The 18189-nt window shown below is 45.3% G+C and overlaps 1 protein-coding gene across 2 annotated transcripts in view; it reads left to right on the top strand.

Moving 5' to 3' along the window:
* The window catches only part of LOC111147370 (oxysterol binding protein like 3), a 175113-nt gene that overhangs the window by 66929 nt on the left and 89995 nt on the right, over window positions 1–18189 (top strand). The gene's annotated exons all lie outside the window — the stretch shown is intronic.

Genomic DNA, 18189 nt, shown 5'->3' with positions numbered 1-18189 from the left:
AGATGATGAGGGACAGCTCTCCTTATTGCCTTGTTGGCACCCTCTGATCTTAAATAGCCTGCTGGGAGTCCTGTGTGTGGCCCAGGTTAGATCTCTGCACTGAGGGTCAAGTAGGCAATGGTCTGGCCAAGGCCCAAGAGCTAACCAGTGTTCTTACCGAAGGATTCAATGGGGCTTGGGATTTTGACTCTTTTTTTTTTTTTTTTTTTTAAGATTTATTTATCCATGAGAGAGAGAGAGAGAAGGGGCAGAAGGAGAAGGAGGGAAACTTGAGCAGACTTCCTGCTGAGCGTGGAGCCTGATGTGGGACCCAATCCCACGACCCAGAGACCACGACCTGAGCCAAAGCCATGAGTCAGAGGCCCACTGACTGAGCCACCCAGGCGCCACTTGACTCTTTAATTTAACAACAAAGCTGCTCTTCAGAAATGTATCTGCCCCGGACTTTTACTTCAGTTCCCTCTTTGTCTCTGGGTGTGTGTTCTTGATGGAGAGTATGGTCCTGGTTCTGCCCTAGTTATACTCCCATGACTGACCTTGTGACCTCAGTAGGAATGTTTCTGTGGCTCCTTGGCAAGCTGAGAACTCACTCCCAGCCTAAGCAACTGATAAATGCCAAATGATGAGTGAGAAATTCTGTGGTCTGTGCTAAAATGTATGTTTAAATGGTTCTTAAGGGTTTGTTTGCCTTCTCATCTTTCCCGTTTTAGATTCCATTGTCCCTTTTGTAGTCTATGACCATCAGGTACACAGTCACCTCGATCAGCTGATTGACCCACATGCTCTACTGTGTGCTTCATGTCCATGACTTTCTAAGGCAGGTCTGGCTTTGTTGACCAAGAAGCCTGCTACCAAGTCTGACATACGTGACAGGAGCACGATACTCTAGTAGGAGGAGCCTGCTGGCCTGAGGGTCAGGAGAAGGGGGCATTACTGCTGATTGAACTGTCCTTTTGATCCCATGTTCCTATGCTTCCCACCCAGAGGGGGGTCTGCTAAGGGTTCCTGCCTAGTGCTATCGTTATGTGATGCTGTGTAACAAACAACCCCAAAACTTGGTGGGTTAAGACATGAATATTTTATTTAGCCCTCAAATCTGTGATGTGAACAGGATTTGGGGGTTGGGGGGAAGCTGGAGTCTGCTCCACTCAGGGTTGGCTGGGATGTGAGAAGGCTGGCAGGGGGATCCTCTAAAGACTCACTCACGTGCCTGAGAGTTAGTGGTGGTGTTTTGCTGGTATGGGGTGTGACCTTAGTTCTTTTAGAAACGAACCCCTCCAAGTGTTACTTCTGCACTGCCCAGTTTGGGCTTCCTCACATCGTGATGGCTTAGTTGAAGATGGAGCATCCTGAGAGACACAGCATCAGACGGAAGCTGTGTTCCTGTTTCTAATGTACCCTTGGAAGTCACATGGAGAGGGAGTCACTTTGGCCATAATGACAAGCTCAGTCAGGTCCCAGGGAAGGAAACAGTGGGGAGTGTTCGGGGATGAGGTGTATATTGGTGTCATCATCTTTGGAAACTGTCTTCTACATTGGTAATGATGAATCAGAATTGGCATCAGCTCTCTTTAAGCCATAAATATAAGCCTTGAGATCTGACCTGCGTCTAAAACTGGGGCATGTCTCCTTTCCAGGAGAGGATTGTCACTGCTCTGTGCTGGAGCGGCTCGTGGGTATGAGGGTGGGGGGTTGCCATTTGCATAACGCTGGGACTTCTTTGATTAGAGATGCCGTCTGAATACAAAACAGGACATTGAAACCCCTCCAGTGTGTTCACCTCCCTGACTCAGCCTAGGTCTGCAGTCCATTGGGGAATTCCGAGTGAAGAGCAGGTGTCATTTTTTAAAAAATGAATCTGATGGAACCCAGCAGGAGTTTTGATACATTATTTATATCTCACATTCTGACTTCGGTTTTCTTGTAATTTCTATTGCTTATTACTTTTATAGTGCCCTCAGAAGATGCAAACTTCTAAACAGGATCCATCCAGACTTAACATTATCACATTTGATAAATGGGGACAGATAAATGAGAATATTTCTTCTTCAGTTTCTAGATTAAAATAGATTCTAGTAGAAATCTAGTAGCTAGTGTAAGGGGGCGGGGACACACGGGTCATCCATTTGATAAATAATGTGTCACACGCCGGGTTCTGTGCCCATTGTAGGCGATGTAAAAAATAGAACCAAGAAAGAATAAGACACGGCCTTCCAGTTGTTTCTGATGTATTCACTCCTGGAGAGAAAAAATACCACAATGTTTTTGGCATGAGTTACAGAGAGAGGTGCTTTTACGTTTTTCTTCCCTTTTTAGCTCTCGTCTCCTTATATCCACCCCAGTTTTTAAAAATCTCTTCTCTCTGCCTTTTTCATCCAATTCTCCTTATAATTTTGTTCCACTTGCACAGTTTAAAAGTGTTGTGTGTTCATTTTCTCAGCCCTTCCCTGAGGAGTAAAACTTCCTGTATCGCTTTCTCTCCCCACCTGCATTCACTGAATTAGTAAATTCTTGCATTCCTTAGAGCCTTTTAAAACACTTTGCTTATTCCGCCCCTGCAGTTTTGGAAGGACGCCCCCAAACTGTATCTCGAGAAATTCATTTGATAGAATTTTTTTTATCAGCTTAGATTCTTCGTCCTCAGGTTATTTTTATTTAGACGCCCAGACGAACTTCAAGTGTGCCCATCTGGTGCATCAGCCCCTGGGTATTTAGTTTCTTGTTACTTGAGAAGGTTCAGGTGGCTCTTACGGACCATTGTTCATGTTTACATTTAGCTTCCTGTTTACATTTCTGAAAAGACAATTAGTAGATTTTTACAGATGATAGAGAAGTTTTTTAAAAATTTGCATTCATGTTTCACAGTGACTCGGTCGATCGCCTTTTTAGATAAGTACTGCACGGCAGCCTGTGGTTGCCACTTGTTAAAACTCTACCCTGCTTCCGCCAGCAGTTGTCAGTTACGGTTGGATAACAACACCCACTGATAAAATTCAAACCACAAGATGTTATTTTAAGTTCTTGGGTGGCGCGCTCTCTTCTTACCCTTTAAACTGCTAAGTCACATCCTGCTTTGCATTTTAATTTGCTATAAATTAGATGCAGGAGACGTAGGTCTGGCGTTAGATACTAAAATGAAGTTTAACACCAAAATAAAAGAAGGCGGTTTTCTGTGGAGTAAGTCTTGCTGTCATTCCTGGAGGCCAGATTTAGGGCAGTGGTTCTCAACCCTCAATGTGCATAGGAATCACCTGGGGAGCTTTCCAGTGCCTCCCCCAGCCCCCGGGGGCCCAGGCCTCAACCTGGAGCTCCTCAATGAATGCGTTTGGAGTGGGGCCAGACTGGTATTTTGTAGAAGCTCCCCAGGGGGATCCTGTCCTGCGACAATATTTCTCAAGCCTGGCTGCAGGATGGGATCCCCCTGGGGAGTTTCTCCCCACAGACCACCTCTTTCAAGCTTTTGCTCACAAATCCAGCCCCATTGAGCTCTTCCCTGTGACTGCCCATAACCCCGACTAGATGTCCCACGGTGAACGGGGTTCTGGCTTGCTTCATCTACGCGCCGCTTATTTCCTTGATCAGAGCGGTTTCCTCCTCGCGTTAAGCTTTGGTCACTTAGTTTCCATCCATCCTTTATGGGTTAGCCCTGGATGCCTAGTAGGTACTGTATAGATGTATCTTGAGCTCAGTTTTCATCAGGGTAGCCCTTCATTCTCCTTTGGCTTCTTGTGTTTTCATGATCACTTTCTCCCTCTTGAGAAATGGCAGGGCTAGTCAGAGTGGCAAAATGGCAGGAGGGGGAAACCCAGCCCGTTGCTGGTTTTGAGGATCAGGCCTGGAGGGATTGACCTGTGGACTCTTCCTCTTGCAATCAGAACACTCGGTCATCCTGTTCCTTAGTGGCTTTTAGGGCCATGTGGGTGACAGATGCAACATGAGGGGGGCTGTCCTGCTGGAGAAAGCGATCGTGCTTAAAGGAACAGATCTTTAGGAAAAGCCTGCTAAAGAATATGGGATTGTTTCAGCAGAATATGCCCTGAGAACTGGAAAACAGTAGCTTTTTGAACTTTGTCAAGTGGTGAGGATTCTCACTGCCAGTGTTTCAGGGGCTTGTTTCTGGCCCAGGATGCTGACCAGGGGAGGATGGGGAGGGGTACGGAAGTTACCCTGGTAACTTCCTGTGGAGGGGTACGGAAGTTACCAGGACTCCTAAGTTTAAGTCATGCTGCCTTCTTAGGGCATACGTTATTGGCACTCCAGCTCTGTAACTGACAGACACCCAAATTAGGTGGTTTTAACAAGATTGAAGTTTATTTTTGTCTTATATAACTGTCTGGATGCAGTGATTCCTGAGTGGGCATGGTAACACTATTCTCTTCAACCGATGGCTTTCATTTCTGATACCAGTTGTCCCTGTCTCTCAGCCCTTAGAAAAGGACAGAGAACAAGTGTGTATCTCTTGTTAGCACAGCGTTTTCGGCACCTCACTGGCAGAACTTGGTCATAACCCCCTTCCCCACCCCGCCATGATGCTGCACTGATGGCTGGAAATGTAGCTTCTAATTAGATTACCTTGTGCCCAACTACAACTTGAGAGTTCTCTTATGAAAGGAATGGAGAATGGCTATCAATGAACCGTAAGCCAGGAGATGCGTAATAACCTGCCAAAATATGAGATCTACCGACTATCACCCCTGTTGATTGGTTTGGTTAAAAATAAACTATTAAAAGGAACCTCAAATGTATTTCTCATGCTATAAAGTGATGGTAGGACACCGAAGGTCTCCAGCAGACCATGTCATGTTTCTACCTTTCCGGGGAAGGGAGCCAGGAGTTGGAAGGGGTTGTGGAACGTGGACATCTAACCATAACACAGGGCGTGTTGACAAATGGGTTTGGTTTGTGGGGCAGCCTCTTGGCATCTTTGTAAACAAGCATGTTTGGCAAGAAATTCACCAACCTGGTCAAGAGAGTTCAACTGAAGTGTAATGGCAAGGAAGAAATGTTAAGACCTGATTGGATAGAGAATGGTAGGCATCGTGAAGGTAAGAGCGCTTAACAGAGGAGAACTTCAGTAGTAATTCACGTAGACCCCTGGGAAGTGAGGTGGTTATGTACCATCCACCGTAGTGCAGCCTGTGAGGGTGAAGAAAAGTAGACACGAGGCGTGAAAACATGGGCATAGATATGTAGATACAATCATCTGATCATCTCACCTAGAAGGTGAGGGTTGTTCTCATGGCTAAAATATGATTCTAGAAGGGCGTATTTTGCTCTAATGAAGCAGACCTATGAAGATCCAGACCTTGACGGTGAATCGCTGGGGAAGAGCGGGGAACGCCACAGAAGGGTTGCTGCATTGGGATCAATATTATGGACTGCGAGACAGAGGTTATGGATCATGCTTTCTCCCCAGAGACTGTAAGTCTAGGGCGGCTGCCGAAGGTACTGATGGAAGCACCACAAGTCTCGTTCTGCTCATTTCTGATCAACTCTTGGCTTGTTTTGCCAATCATTTAATTTTTAAGACTGAGAAAATAACACAGGGGTTGACATCTCTGGAATTCTCTCTGATCCAACAAAGAAGCGTTGGCCAGTGCTATAAAGTGACAGAAGCCAAGGGGTAATCCCTGAAGAAGCATGCTGTGGGCATAGCCATGTACTCTAGAAACATTTCAACAGTCAGGATGAAAGAGAGAAATGAGCTCTCTTGGGGCCAAAGACAGCATGGTAAGGAGACCTCAAAAAGAAGGGATGGCTAGAATGTTCTGAAACTCCCATCAGTGTGGCTCAGCAATCACAATTATTATTGTTACTATTGTTACCAGTCTTGGTAAGTTTGCTTTCCCATAGAATGTAAAGATGAGGAAAATGCAGTCCCCCAGTTAGATGTAGACCTAGCACCTAGTGGTCAGTATATGAAGAGTGAATCACTACAGGAAACAGAAGATAGACTTTCAGAGAACATGAAAGTAAAGCAGGGGTTCAAAAGAGACCCAAATCGGAGGTGGGGGTGGTTTCAGAAAAGGTTTAATGGAGGAGATGACATTTGAAGTGCTCTTTGGAGGGTGGAGGACATTCCCACAGATGGAGGAGAGAACGTGCTTCCTAGGATGTTTCACAGAGGGAAACTAGCCAGGATCAATCAGAGTGGGTTAGTTGCAGGTGTTTCTATCTGCTAGAATATAGGGTGTGCTATGTGAGCTTTTGGAGATGAGGTATGAGTGGTAACAGCCAAAGTATAATGGAGTGACATGTGCCTGGTACTGTGTCAAGTGCTTTCCATGCATTATTTCAGTCCTTCTTCACAAAAGCTTAATACTATCATTCATTCTCTTTTCGGATGAGACACAATTCAGAAGCTTTGTAACGCACAGTGAATGGTAGGTAGAGCTGAAGTCCAGAGCCAGCTAAATTTAACCGAAATATGAAGGGCTTGGGGTTTTTAACCTAGTTCCAAGACCAGTGGGAATTTTGAGCCGAGGAGAGACACTGGAATCTTTTGGGGAAGGTGAGTTGGGCAAGGGAAAGTGAGGTAGATTGACGTGATGGGAGAGACCCTCAGCGGAGGTCTAGGGCGGACGGGTGCTTGTGGGAACGGAAGAATGGGAAACTAGTTGCGGGTGCCGAGGTGAGTGTCAGGTCAGAGTTGGAATCTACAGTATTGAGAGATCTGGGCAGGGGGCTTGGGGTGGACCAGGAGGCAGTGAGTGTCTTGGAGTCAGGGAGCTCAGCCCAGGTGTCACCATGCGGGAGTGATGAATTTGCACTTGAAGTAAGCAGTAGGCTTCATGTTCCAGTGATAAATCCAGGCTGTGGTCTAGAGGAGGGTAAAGATCATAGAATGTGTGGACAGCTGCCTTACTGAAGTCGGGGGCATGGGTGAGATGACGAAAAGCTAAAGTTCAGAGAAAAAAGCAGATGAAGGACAAAACTTTAATAAAATGCCTGTGTGCCTGGGAGATAAGAAGAGGAGCCAGCATGCCACACATGGAAGAGGAATGAACTAAGAGTGTCACACGTGCTGGAATAAAGTCTGCAGAACTCATGTCAGGAATGAGCTGAGGCTTTCAAAAAAATACTGGAAAGCTACAAAACAGCTTTTCAAACATCTATCCAGAGCCAGGTGAACAAATGAAAGTAAGGCTCTGGTGTGGAAACTTTCTCCTAATAAAACATCAGGAGTGAAAAGAATTATTCCAATTCTTCCCCCTCCTAATCTATTTTCTAAAGGAGAAGCATCAGCTGAAAAGAATTGAATACACACAAGAGGGAATTGAAACCCAAGACAGGGGAAGGGGTAGGAAACATGTACCTCACTCTGGGAGATGAGTTTGCGGTGTCCGTTCAGACCAAAACACACCAGGGTACTGAGTTCCTCCAGTCTTCACAGAGCCTCTGAGAGCAAGCTGTGCTGTATGAAAGAGGATGTGGTGGGTTCCCAGTGGGTAGATGCTATCAAGATTATTATAGAAAAAGAAAGGAAATTTCTGAAAGCTCTAGAACAGGGCTTCTCCGTCCTGGCTGCACATTGGAATCTACTGGAGAGCTTTTACTGAACTGTTGCTGCCCACGTCCTACCCCTAAATTTCTGATGAAAGGGCTGTAAGGACATTCCACCACCCCTTAGGACATTCCAACAAGCACCTGACAAGGGCTAAGAATCCCAAATGCACGCTGATCAGTTCCGTCCATCCACTGCAGAATTCTTTCACGTAGTATTACGAATGAGGTGAACAGTTTACACTTAGAAAAGGAGTTGGTTTGGGTGCCTGGGTGGCTCAGTTGGTTGGGCAACCGCCTTTGGCTCAGGTCATGGTCCTGGAGTCCCAGTATTGAGTCCCACATCGGGCTCCCAGCTCCACCAGGAGTCTGCTTCTCCCTCTGACTTTCTCCCCTCTCATGCTGTCTCTCTCTCAAATAAACAAAATCTTTAAAAAAAAAGAAAGAAAGAAAGTAAAGGAGTTCATTTGGGTTTACCTAAGACAGGCTAGATTATTCTAGTTTGCCCCTGTGGTTAGGTTACCAGATCGTAAAAAATGAATCAAGAATTAAGAACATCACTGATAGAGTAGACCTTATTTCTACCAGTCGACTGGGTCGTCCTCAGCTCAGGAACTTGTCCTGGGAGAGCTAGGATGGAACGATAGGTGAGATCTACAACCTTGGGAACCATGGGGAGGGAGAATGGTGAGAATATGGAACTGCTGAGGAGGACACAGCCTGATGAAGTCACACCAGCAGCAAAAGCCACTCTTTTGAGGGAAGTCGGCAGTTGGGGACATGGGGGGAGGGGTAAGTGCCAAGAGTGGAGCCCATGTGACCAGGACTAGGGGCTCTGCATGGGGGCAAAGCCCTGGGCATCAGTGTGGCCAGCTGGTATTGCCAGACAAGAGGGTTTCTGGGAGCATGCTCCTTTCCCGTTTTTTTGAGGAGGATGTCAGACTTCTCAAAGTGTGTTTGAAGTATCCGCTAACGTAGCCATCTTGTGATAGCCTTGTGAAACTAAGGTCTGAGTCAAGAGCTTCTCTTCTGGTGAAGGATAGGATTCATGTAGGTGTATGACATGGAATTTTCACAATAATCACTTGGACAAAAAATAATCATCATTTGGAAACTACCTCTACCTCCGTCCCCATATTTGCATGCAAGTGCTCCATCCTAGGAAGCCTGCCAGCTTGGAGCCGTCCATCTGTACACTCGGAAAGGCTAGTGTGAGCAGCCGTGGCCACTAAGATCTTCCCCAGTTGTCCTGTCCTTTGCCTTTCTTCACCACAGGTACCTTTGATAGGCTACTCTCTGATTCTGTGAACTCTTTGTCTGTCTGTCCCTCCTGCCCTCACTTGTTCTAAGCATCTCAGCAGCATTTAGATGGTCAGGTTGAGGCTGGGGTTCCCCCACGAGACAGCATGGAGGCATTCCAGCGAGCTGAGGAGAAAACTGTCCACTCTCAGGACATCTTGCCAAGAGCAGTTCGCATAACTTTCTAGCTAAAAAAACGCATTTTTTTTTTAAAAGATTTTATTTATTTATTTGACAGACAGAGATCACAAGCAGGCAGAGAGGCAGGCAGAGAGAGAGGAGGAAGCAGGCTCCCTGCGGAGCAGAGAGCCCGACGCGGGGCTCGATCCCAGGACCCTGGGATCATGACCTGAGCCGAAGGCAGAGGCTTTAACCCACTGAGCCACCCAGGCGCCCCAAAAAACGCATTTTTTTATTTAAATGTCTTATTTCACAAAGTATTTGAAGTGGTTCCCAAGAATATGCGCACAATCCAGGCAAATAGGTGGGTAGTTGAGAGAATTCGAGCATAATGGCAGTAAAGGTAAGCTCATCTTCACCACGGTGGTTCTCTGTCCCTCTGCGCACCCCAAACAAAGAGGGATATGGTCTCATATATAAATTCCCCGGTCGAGGGGTGCCTGGGTGGCTCAGTGGGTTAAAGCCTCTGCCTTCTGCTCGGGTCGTGATCCCAGGTTCCTGGGATCAAGTCCCGCATCGGGCTCTCTGATCAGCGGGGAGCCTGCTTCCTCCATTCTCTGCCTACCTCTCTGCCTACTTGTGATCTCTGTCTGTCAAATAAATAAATAAAGTCTTTAAAAAAAAAAATAAATTCCCTGGTCCAAAAGCTGAGAACAAGCCAGTCATTTAGGAACGACACTCTGATCCTGAGACCTGGCTATTTCATTATCAAGGTCCTCTAAAGAAATCCTTGTCCAAGTTGGTGTGGCCATTTTGAAGAGGAATTTGGACTATCCAGCAAAGCCTACCTTAAGACAGAGTCATTCCACTTATTTTAGAAAATCATGCCACAGCCTCACAAGGAGCAGACCCTACAGCTCTGTTTTTAAAAGCAAAGAATCAGAGACAAATTAAAGGAAGAATAAGTTAAATAAGGCATCGTCATACCATGAAACTGTGCAGCACGAATGAGCTACAGTGTGTGTGTAACAGTTGTGAGCAAATCAGCCAGCTGCAGAAAGAAATGTATGGTATGATCTTATTTATTTGACACAAGTTTTTAAAAGCCAGAAAAATAGTAGATATAGAATATTGTGTGAACAAGGATGGAGACCTGTTGATGCTGGGTGGTAGGAATGTGGATATTTGTACATATCCTTTTTTTAAAAAAAGATTTTTATTTATTTATTTGACAGATCACAGGTAGGCAGAGAGGCAGGCAGAGAGAGAGGGGGAAGCAGGCTCCTTGCTGAGCAGAGAGCCTGATGCAGGGCTCGATCCCAGGACCCTAGGATTGTGACCCGAGCCAAAGGCAGAGGCTTTAACCTACTGAGCATCCGGGCCCCCCTGTACATATCCTTTTTTATTTTTCTGATTCCAAGAGCAGAGCAGCCATGGTGATGCTGTGCACCAGAGTGACCATAGCATCGTACACTGGCTAGCTCATCAAGTGATGACGTCCCCATCCACCTTACATAGGCTTTTATATGCATTAACTCATCTAATCACCTCAACAACCCCTATGGGGGAGATCCTTTCATTATTTCCATTTGTCACACGAAATACAGAGGATCTAGAGAGGCTAAATATTTGCTGAAAGCCACTTAGTAAGGCTGGCTTTGGACCCAGGCAGTTTGAATCCAGAGCCCATGGCCTTAATTATTTTATTATTTTCTTAAAAGATTTTATTTATTTGACAGAGAGAGACACAGTGAGAGAGAGAACACAAGCAGGGGGAGTGGGAGAGGGAGAAGCAGGCTTCCTGCCGAGTGGGGAGCCCAATGCAGGGTTCGATCCCAGGACCCTGGGACCACGACCCAAGCCGAAGGCAGATGTCCAACGGCTGAGCCACCAGGCGCCCCTCATGACCTTAATTATTATACCACTCTATAAAACCTCCCAATATCATCAAGTGGGTTGGTGGTTTATTTTTGTATATATGATCGCTTGCATTGTAGGCAAAGGGCACGACCCAGAGGGCAGTGCAGGCAAAGCGGTTCATCAGAGGTGAAAACAGTGTCATTGGGCCAGCTCCTCCATCTAATGACCTGGCTTGAGCTATGTGCATGCATTGTGTTACCTTTATAGGGGCGCCTGGGGGGCTCAGTCATTAAGCATCTGCCTTTGGCTCAGGTCATGATCCCAGAGTCCTGGGATTGACCCCCGCATCGGGCTCCCTGCTCAGCGGGCAGTCTGCTTCTCCCTCTCCCTCTGTTGCTCTCTCTGCTTGTGCTCGCTCTCTCTCTCTCTCTCTCTGTCAAATAAATAAATAAAATCTTTTTTTTTTTAAGTTACCCTTTTAAATCATTACTGATGCCCCTCAGCCCGGGATCCCCATCAGAGTCACCTGTGGAGGTCTCAGGAAGTTCAAATCCTCGCCCGACCATGAAGTCCAACACACTAGATCATGGGCAGGGCCTGGTCCCCAGCATTTTTAAAAGCTCCCCACATAAATCTGATGTGCAGTCTGAGTTGAGATCTACTGCTCTCCAGAGTCTGGACAGTGCAACATTCAAGCTTATGGTACTTGGCGAGAGCCTCCAGGGAGGACAGTTTGTGTTGAGGATCAAGGACAGATCCGGATAGGGTGACTCTCATGATCAGACTGCACTTAATGTCTCATGAAATGAAGGCCCCTGATCAGGAAAAGGGAATGCCTGGACCTCCACTGACCCCACCACGTCCACACAGGCCTGTGTAAGATAGGATCTGTCTGTCCCACTAATGTCTTTTAGTTTTCTGGAGGTTGCCGTGGTGATTCAGCATGGGAGTGGGGACTGGAAGCACATGGATCTGGTATTTGCCATCCCTGGCTTAAAGGCATTGTTAGGCAGCAGGACAGAATCTTCCTCAGAGGAGAGCTCAGGGTCTATTTCTGACAAATATATCCCGGAAGCCTCAAGATTCCATGGGGAGAAGAGTATTAACTTAGGTCAGTGATACTTAAACTTGTGGAGAACTTCCTAAAAACACGTTGCTGTGTCCCACACTCAGCCCCTGCTCTGCGGGTCTTTGGCAGACTCTGAGAACTTGCGTTTCTAGCAAGCGTTTCTAACAAGGTGATGTTGGTACTGCTGGCCTGAGCACCACCTTTTGCAAAGCACAGGCCTAGGATAATAAAAGAGCTTTGGCTTCCTACCTACTTGTTACATCACAGATACACAGAGAGAAGGATCTGCTTGGGGTCAGAAAAGCAGGGTTAAGAACGACCAGCTTCATCATGCACAAAATCCCATGGAGACTGTGTCACACGTACAGGATATTGGGCCCATCCCCAGATATTCTGATTCAATCCATCTAAAGTGGAGCTTCCAAAATCTGCATTTTAAACAAGAACCCTGGAGATGGGAAGAAGGCGGATCTGTACACTTTGGGCAATTGGACATGGCTATACAGTTGGGATTGACTGTGGGTGGGTTGGCAACTTTGAACCCAGAAAGGCCAATGAAGGGATAAATTAGCATCAACCTATGGAGAGCATTTCAGTACCCTTGGTGCTCTTCTTAGGAAGACTGCTGGTAACATCTGTTAGATGAGGACAGAATCCACATGCCTAGGCAGTCTGTGAATGCTCCCACAAAGGAAAAGCCGGCCGAGACCACTGAATGGCAACCAGTCCGCAGAAATGTCCTGAGAGACTGGAATCAGGGGTCAAAACTAATGTGAGGAAATACAGCAATAAAAAAGAATAGGCAAGTCCCAAATTTCAGCCAAAGGAAGGAAAGGAGTCCTTTCCCGAGAGAAGAGCCCAGCTTCTCCACAGCTCCTACTGCATCGGAGTCCTAGGGAATAGTGGGGACGGCGTGTGCTAGAAAGAGGTGTGGTGTCCCCAAAGCTCAGGCAAGTGTAGGTTGTGGTCGTAGCTGTGGCGTGTACGTGGCCAGGGAGGCTGGTGTGCCTGTCCCTCCTGCCCTAGCCAGATCATACCTGGAGCTGGTCTCGAGGTCTGGGCGCCCTTTGCGGGGAAGCACAGACAAATTGAAGTGTGATCAGAGTTGGGTGGCTGTGATCATTAGGGTCACATAAGACACAGCAGATGAAAATGTGACTGGTCTGGAAAAGAAAAGGTTTTCCGGGTGGGATGGGGAGCAGTGGTGGTTCCAGTGCAGGAGCTGATGAAAAGGAAATTGTTAATCTTGCCCTCTGTCATGACAAAGGGCAGGTCTGGGAATAGTCTCCTCCTAGTGAGACAGATTTCAACCCTAAATGAAACACCATCTAGAACAGACTTCTTTGGAGATGAGTTTGGCTCTGAGTCTCGGAATTCACCACCCTCCATGAACAGTCAGCACCGTCCCTGGATCAAGCCAGCCATCCAGGTAGTTACAGCAGATTGACCGGCATGACACACAGAGGTCCAAGATCAGCCATTTGAGGGCATTGTGGCTAGAAACTTCCTTCCAGAAACCTCTGATCAATTTATGGATCTTAGAGCCAAATGACCAGAGGTGTACTGTTGGTCATGTAACATCTTGGAAATCAAGGGGTTTCAGCAGGCATCATTTCTAAAAAGATGCACATCCAGGATTTGAATAATTTTCTTTTACCAAAGAAGACTGAAAGACCAAAAGTGGATATTCCATTATGAATTTTTTTTGGTGTTAATTTGGGACATAATTTTTCTATATATTTTATTGGGAGATTTTAAACTAACTGGAACTATATGCCATCTGGTCTTCGTGCAAGTTGTTTTCAAGGATGGAAGGAGAACCTGTTTCTTGGCCAAACATGACCGAGTGTGTGAGTGCAGACCGCCAGGCCTAATAGAATAATAACTACCTGTGTTATAGGTCACTGTTTCAAACCCACTGTTAATATTGAGTTGCTTCCTTGGACAGCCAATGGCGACGAATAATGTAACTTTTATCTTTTTGCATTTGTGTCTTATTCAAAGTAAGCATGCTGATTTTATGGTTTAAAAATCTGTTCACATTTGTGATACAGATTGGGGAAATGTTAATATGTTTTAAAATTCTGCAGAGTCCTTATTTGTTTTTGGTTGCAAGGAGAGTATGGGATCTTACTTGGTGCTGTGTGTGCCACTTCCAGGAAGCCAGGAGAGGAAGAAACGGAACTAACGTCTGTTGAGTGTCTATTCTATCCACCCCAGACACCTTGTCCTCATTTTTCATTTAATCCTCAAGATGCCCCATTTCCTACATAAAACCCCTAAAGACCATGGAAGTATTCACGCAAGTCAAGGTGTGCATAGAGTTTGTAATTAGAAAGCACTAAATGCAAACTTAGGTCTGGCTCCTTCTGAGTCACATACATCTTAGTCTGTGTATCTCCTTTGCATCTTTGCCCAAACTCTATGTTCTTTTTAAAGTGAAAATGGCCATAATGAGTCTTTAAATCAGCCTTTGTAGCCAAAAAGCTTGGCAGTACCTTGATCATTTGTTCTTCCCGATTCTTGGTAGAAGTCAGAGTTCTCTTTTCCCTACTGGATGTTCCATGCTTGCACGTCTCATGCATTGGACTTGTAGTGGGAACACCATTTCCTGACCCATCAGCTTCCCAGGTGAGTAGCAATGATAAGAGAGGACCTAGCTCATTTCAGAAGCATATTTTTAATTAATTATTTATTTTTTAAAAAATTTAGTTTATTTATTTGACAGAGAGAGAGCACAAGCATAGGGAGCAGGAGAGGGAGAAGCAGACTCCCCACTATGTGGGGAGCCTGATGTGGGGCTCAATCCCAGGACCCTGGGATCATGACCTGAGATGAAAGCAGACGCTTAACGACTGAGCCACCCAGGCACCCCCAAGAAGGGCATTTTTCAATTGACTTAAGTGCATTGAGCTTGTCATCCCTGTTGGATTTGGCTACCAGCTTGGTTCATTGAAATGAAAGCAGATCCCACGCTGACTTCTGTCATGCATCAAACGTTTGTATCAGGCAGAAGGCGCAAGAGCAGTCCTACAACCTGCTCCCATGAGTTTGGGAAGTCCCAGCTGTCTCTCTCCAGGGCACAGACAGGTAGTCCCCAGACTACCTGACAGGTTTACTTGGGGCAGGTACCACAGCATTCAGCATGAGGATTGGCCCCCCTACCTGTCAGATCAATGGCCAAGGGGTGGAAGAACCTTCTGAGGAGGCTGCAGATGTTCTATTTTTTGATCTGGGTGGTGATTATTTCAGTATTTGCAAATGTAAATTTCATAAAGCTGTCTGTGTGCTTAAGATTTGTTCACTTTACTGTATGGAAGTTATGCTCAGTAAAAAAAAGAAATAAGGGGGAAATAAATGATTGTCCTTAAGTTGTTCAAAACTTGTGAGTAGGAAAACTATTCTATTTTATACAAACCCCTTGAGTTAGAGGTTTTCCATGGAAGGGTCACTGCGAAAGGAGAAAGCCCCGCAGCTCTTTCACAGGTCCCCGTACCCCTGAATCAGGGGCCTTCTTTCCTGGCCAGTATCCATCACCCCTAAGGGGTCCGTCTTCCCTATTTTACTAGGTTGGCAATGCGAAGTCAGCTAGTTGGAGTAGGAGACACCAACCTTCCGTGTGACTCCTCTTTGTTAAGGTCCTCTGTCGTGGGAATCCTGTCAGGGTCTTCTCTCTGAGGACCCACAGGTCAGCCGTTAGGTTCTCCAAGGTTGACACAATAACTGCCTCATTCCATGGGACACCCTCATTCCTGGGACACCTCGGTCTCAGGCCTCTGTTGCCTTCACCCTGTTTTAAGTATTTCCTTTTCTCAGAATTTGACCTCTTTTCCCCTTCACGCTGTAAAGAACTGAATTTTAACTGGTGATTTTAACTGAATTTCTCATGAGGCTAGGCTGGAAGGTTCTGGGGGATGAAACAAGATGTATTTCCCTAGGTGATAATCCCAGACTCACTGGGCGATGGATGTGGGAGAGGCTGGAGTCTCACCCTCTCTTTACCCTGGAGGAGAAAAAGAGGCTTGTGGTGAGTGCAGAGGCCTTACCTCAAAGTACCACCTTAAATGAGTATGGGGTTTGGCCGGCTCCCAGCCCTGGCCCTGGTAGCTCTTTCCTCCAAGGTGAAATTTGGTGGAGTGAAGCCATAAAGACGACCCTTTGTATCAGTTGCCTCTGGGACGGGGTGATTGTGTTTCTAATTTGGCAGTTTCAGAATTGCTGGGACTCTCTCTTACCCGGGTATCCCTTTCTGCCCCTTCTGCACATGTTACAGACCACCCCTCGTGGTGTCTCTTGTCCCGAGCCCTCCCTGTCAGAGCCTCGGCTTTTAAAAACATGACAAAAATGCTGGCGGACACACACAGAAACCCTTTGCTGGTGTTCTGGATCTGCTGTGGAATCGGTTGTCATGGCAACGGCTGCCCCCACACGCAGTTAATCGTTTGGGGTTCCCGTCATGTTCTCTTTGCCCTCTCTTTCTTCAACAGCAACGGCCAACATGCTATTAAACCAACTATTAATATATCCGTACAGCCTTTCTTGGCAGTTTTGAACTCGACCGCATTGGCTTCTAACTTCGAGTCCAATTAGTCACGCCCCACAAGCCAAGCTAACTTTGTGAAGAGGCTGGTGTTGGTTTGGTTTTATTTAGTCTTAGTTATTGTTGGATCCAATATGTATGAATACAGAGATTTGGGGGGTTTCTTTGAAAGCAGCATACGAATTGAGTTCTCTGGCTATACACTTACTTTAATTTTATTTTCTGACCTGATACTTTTCATTGACTTGGTTTTAGTTGATGGCTTTGGCATACTCATTTGTTTTTGTTTTTATTTAAATCCCAGTTAACATAACAGGTAATATTAGTTTCAGGTGTACAATCTAGTGATTCAACACTTCCTTACAACACCCAGTGGTCATCAGCATACTCATTTTTAAAGAACTATGTGTCCATGAAAAGCATAGGAGATTGAGTACTTATTAATGAACCAAAGGTTTAAAATAATATCTAACTAGCTGGGTCCTGGTTACATCATGTTATAATTATATAACATGCTTCTTTTAAAATTAAGACTATGTGAACACTAAGAACTAAATAGATTGAAGATATATATCTTCAATCTGTTTATTATATATAATATATTTATATAATATATTTATATTAAATTATATATTTATGTATTATATGATATAATCATATATTATATATTAAATATATTTATGTAATATATTTATTATATATGTAATCATATATATATATATTATATATAATTGTTGTTAACATGCATGGGAAATTTACAGAGTTTGTTTGAACTTAGTGTGTCAAATAAAAGGCTGGTCTTCTAAAGCCAAAACCAAACATGTTAGTCACCCTTGACTCAGGGCTGCGGATGAAGGCAGTGGTTGAAGGAATGGGGCAGGGCCTCCGTGAAGCTGGCTTACGATGTGCCCCCTCCTGAATCTTTCTAGGCAGTTCCTCAGTTCTGCTGGGTCCCAGAGTTGCGCAGTAGCTGTTATCACCACACCCAGCTATTAAAGGGTGATCATTTCCAACACCAAGGTGAAAGGTCTGGCGTCTAGCCTGAACGCTGTCTCTTGCCAGCTGCGTGGTTGGGCAAGTTACCTAACTTCTCAGAGACTCTGTTGTTTCCTCTGTAAGAGTCCTCCCAGCAGACTGTTGATTAAATGAGATCATGTGTATGGGTAACTCTTACTATGGGACTTGACAGTAGGTAGTGTGGGCACTCCAAGGTGATTATTGTTTCAGTTACTGGGATACTATAGACGATGTGGGAAATTCTGTTTTCCTTCATAGTTTTGTCACACTATGTAATGATGTTTTAAAAGATGTCTCCAAACCTTTGGTAGAACAAATCTTCCACCCCATCCCTCCAAAAAACAGTTGTGTGTGTGTGTGTGTGTGTGTGTGTGTGTGTGTGTGTGTGTTTGTGTGTGTGTGTGTGTTTAATTATAGTGAAATACATATAACATAAAATCAACGTTTAGCCATTTTCTGCTATAAGTTTAGTGACATTTAGTCATTCACAATGTTGTACAACAACCACCATTATCTAGTTCCAGAACATTAATCACCCTAAAAGGAAACCTCATAGCCATACCCTATTTCCCAATTCCCCCAGCCCTTGGCAACCACTACTTGGCCTTGTGCCTCTATGGATTTGCCCACTGTGGTTATTTTATATAAATAGAAACATACATATGTGGTCTTTTCTGTCTGGCTGCTTTCACTTAGCATAATGTTTTCAAGATTTATCCATGTTGTGTCTTGTATCACTTAACTTCATTCCTTTTAATTCCTGAACAATGTTCCATTGTAT

Source organism: Enhydra lutris, unplaced genomic scaffold, assembly GCF_002288905.1.
Source record: "Enhydra lutris kenyoni isolate GAN:26980312 unplaced genomic scaffold, ASM228890v2 scaffoldscaffold16, whole genome shotgun sequence".
In the NCBI taxonomy this organism is placed as follows: domain Eukaryota; kingdom Metazoa; phylum Chordata; class Mammalia; order Carnivora; family Mustelidae; genus Enhydra; species Enhydra lutris.
Note: the sequence above shows the minus strand (reverse complement) of the source record. Positions and strands in the feature narration are given on the sequence as shown.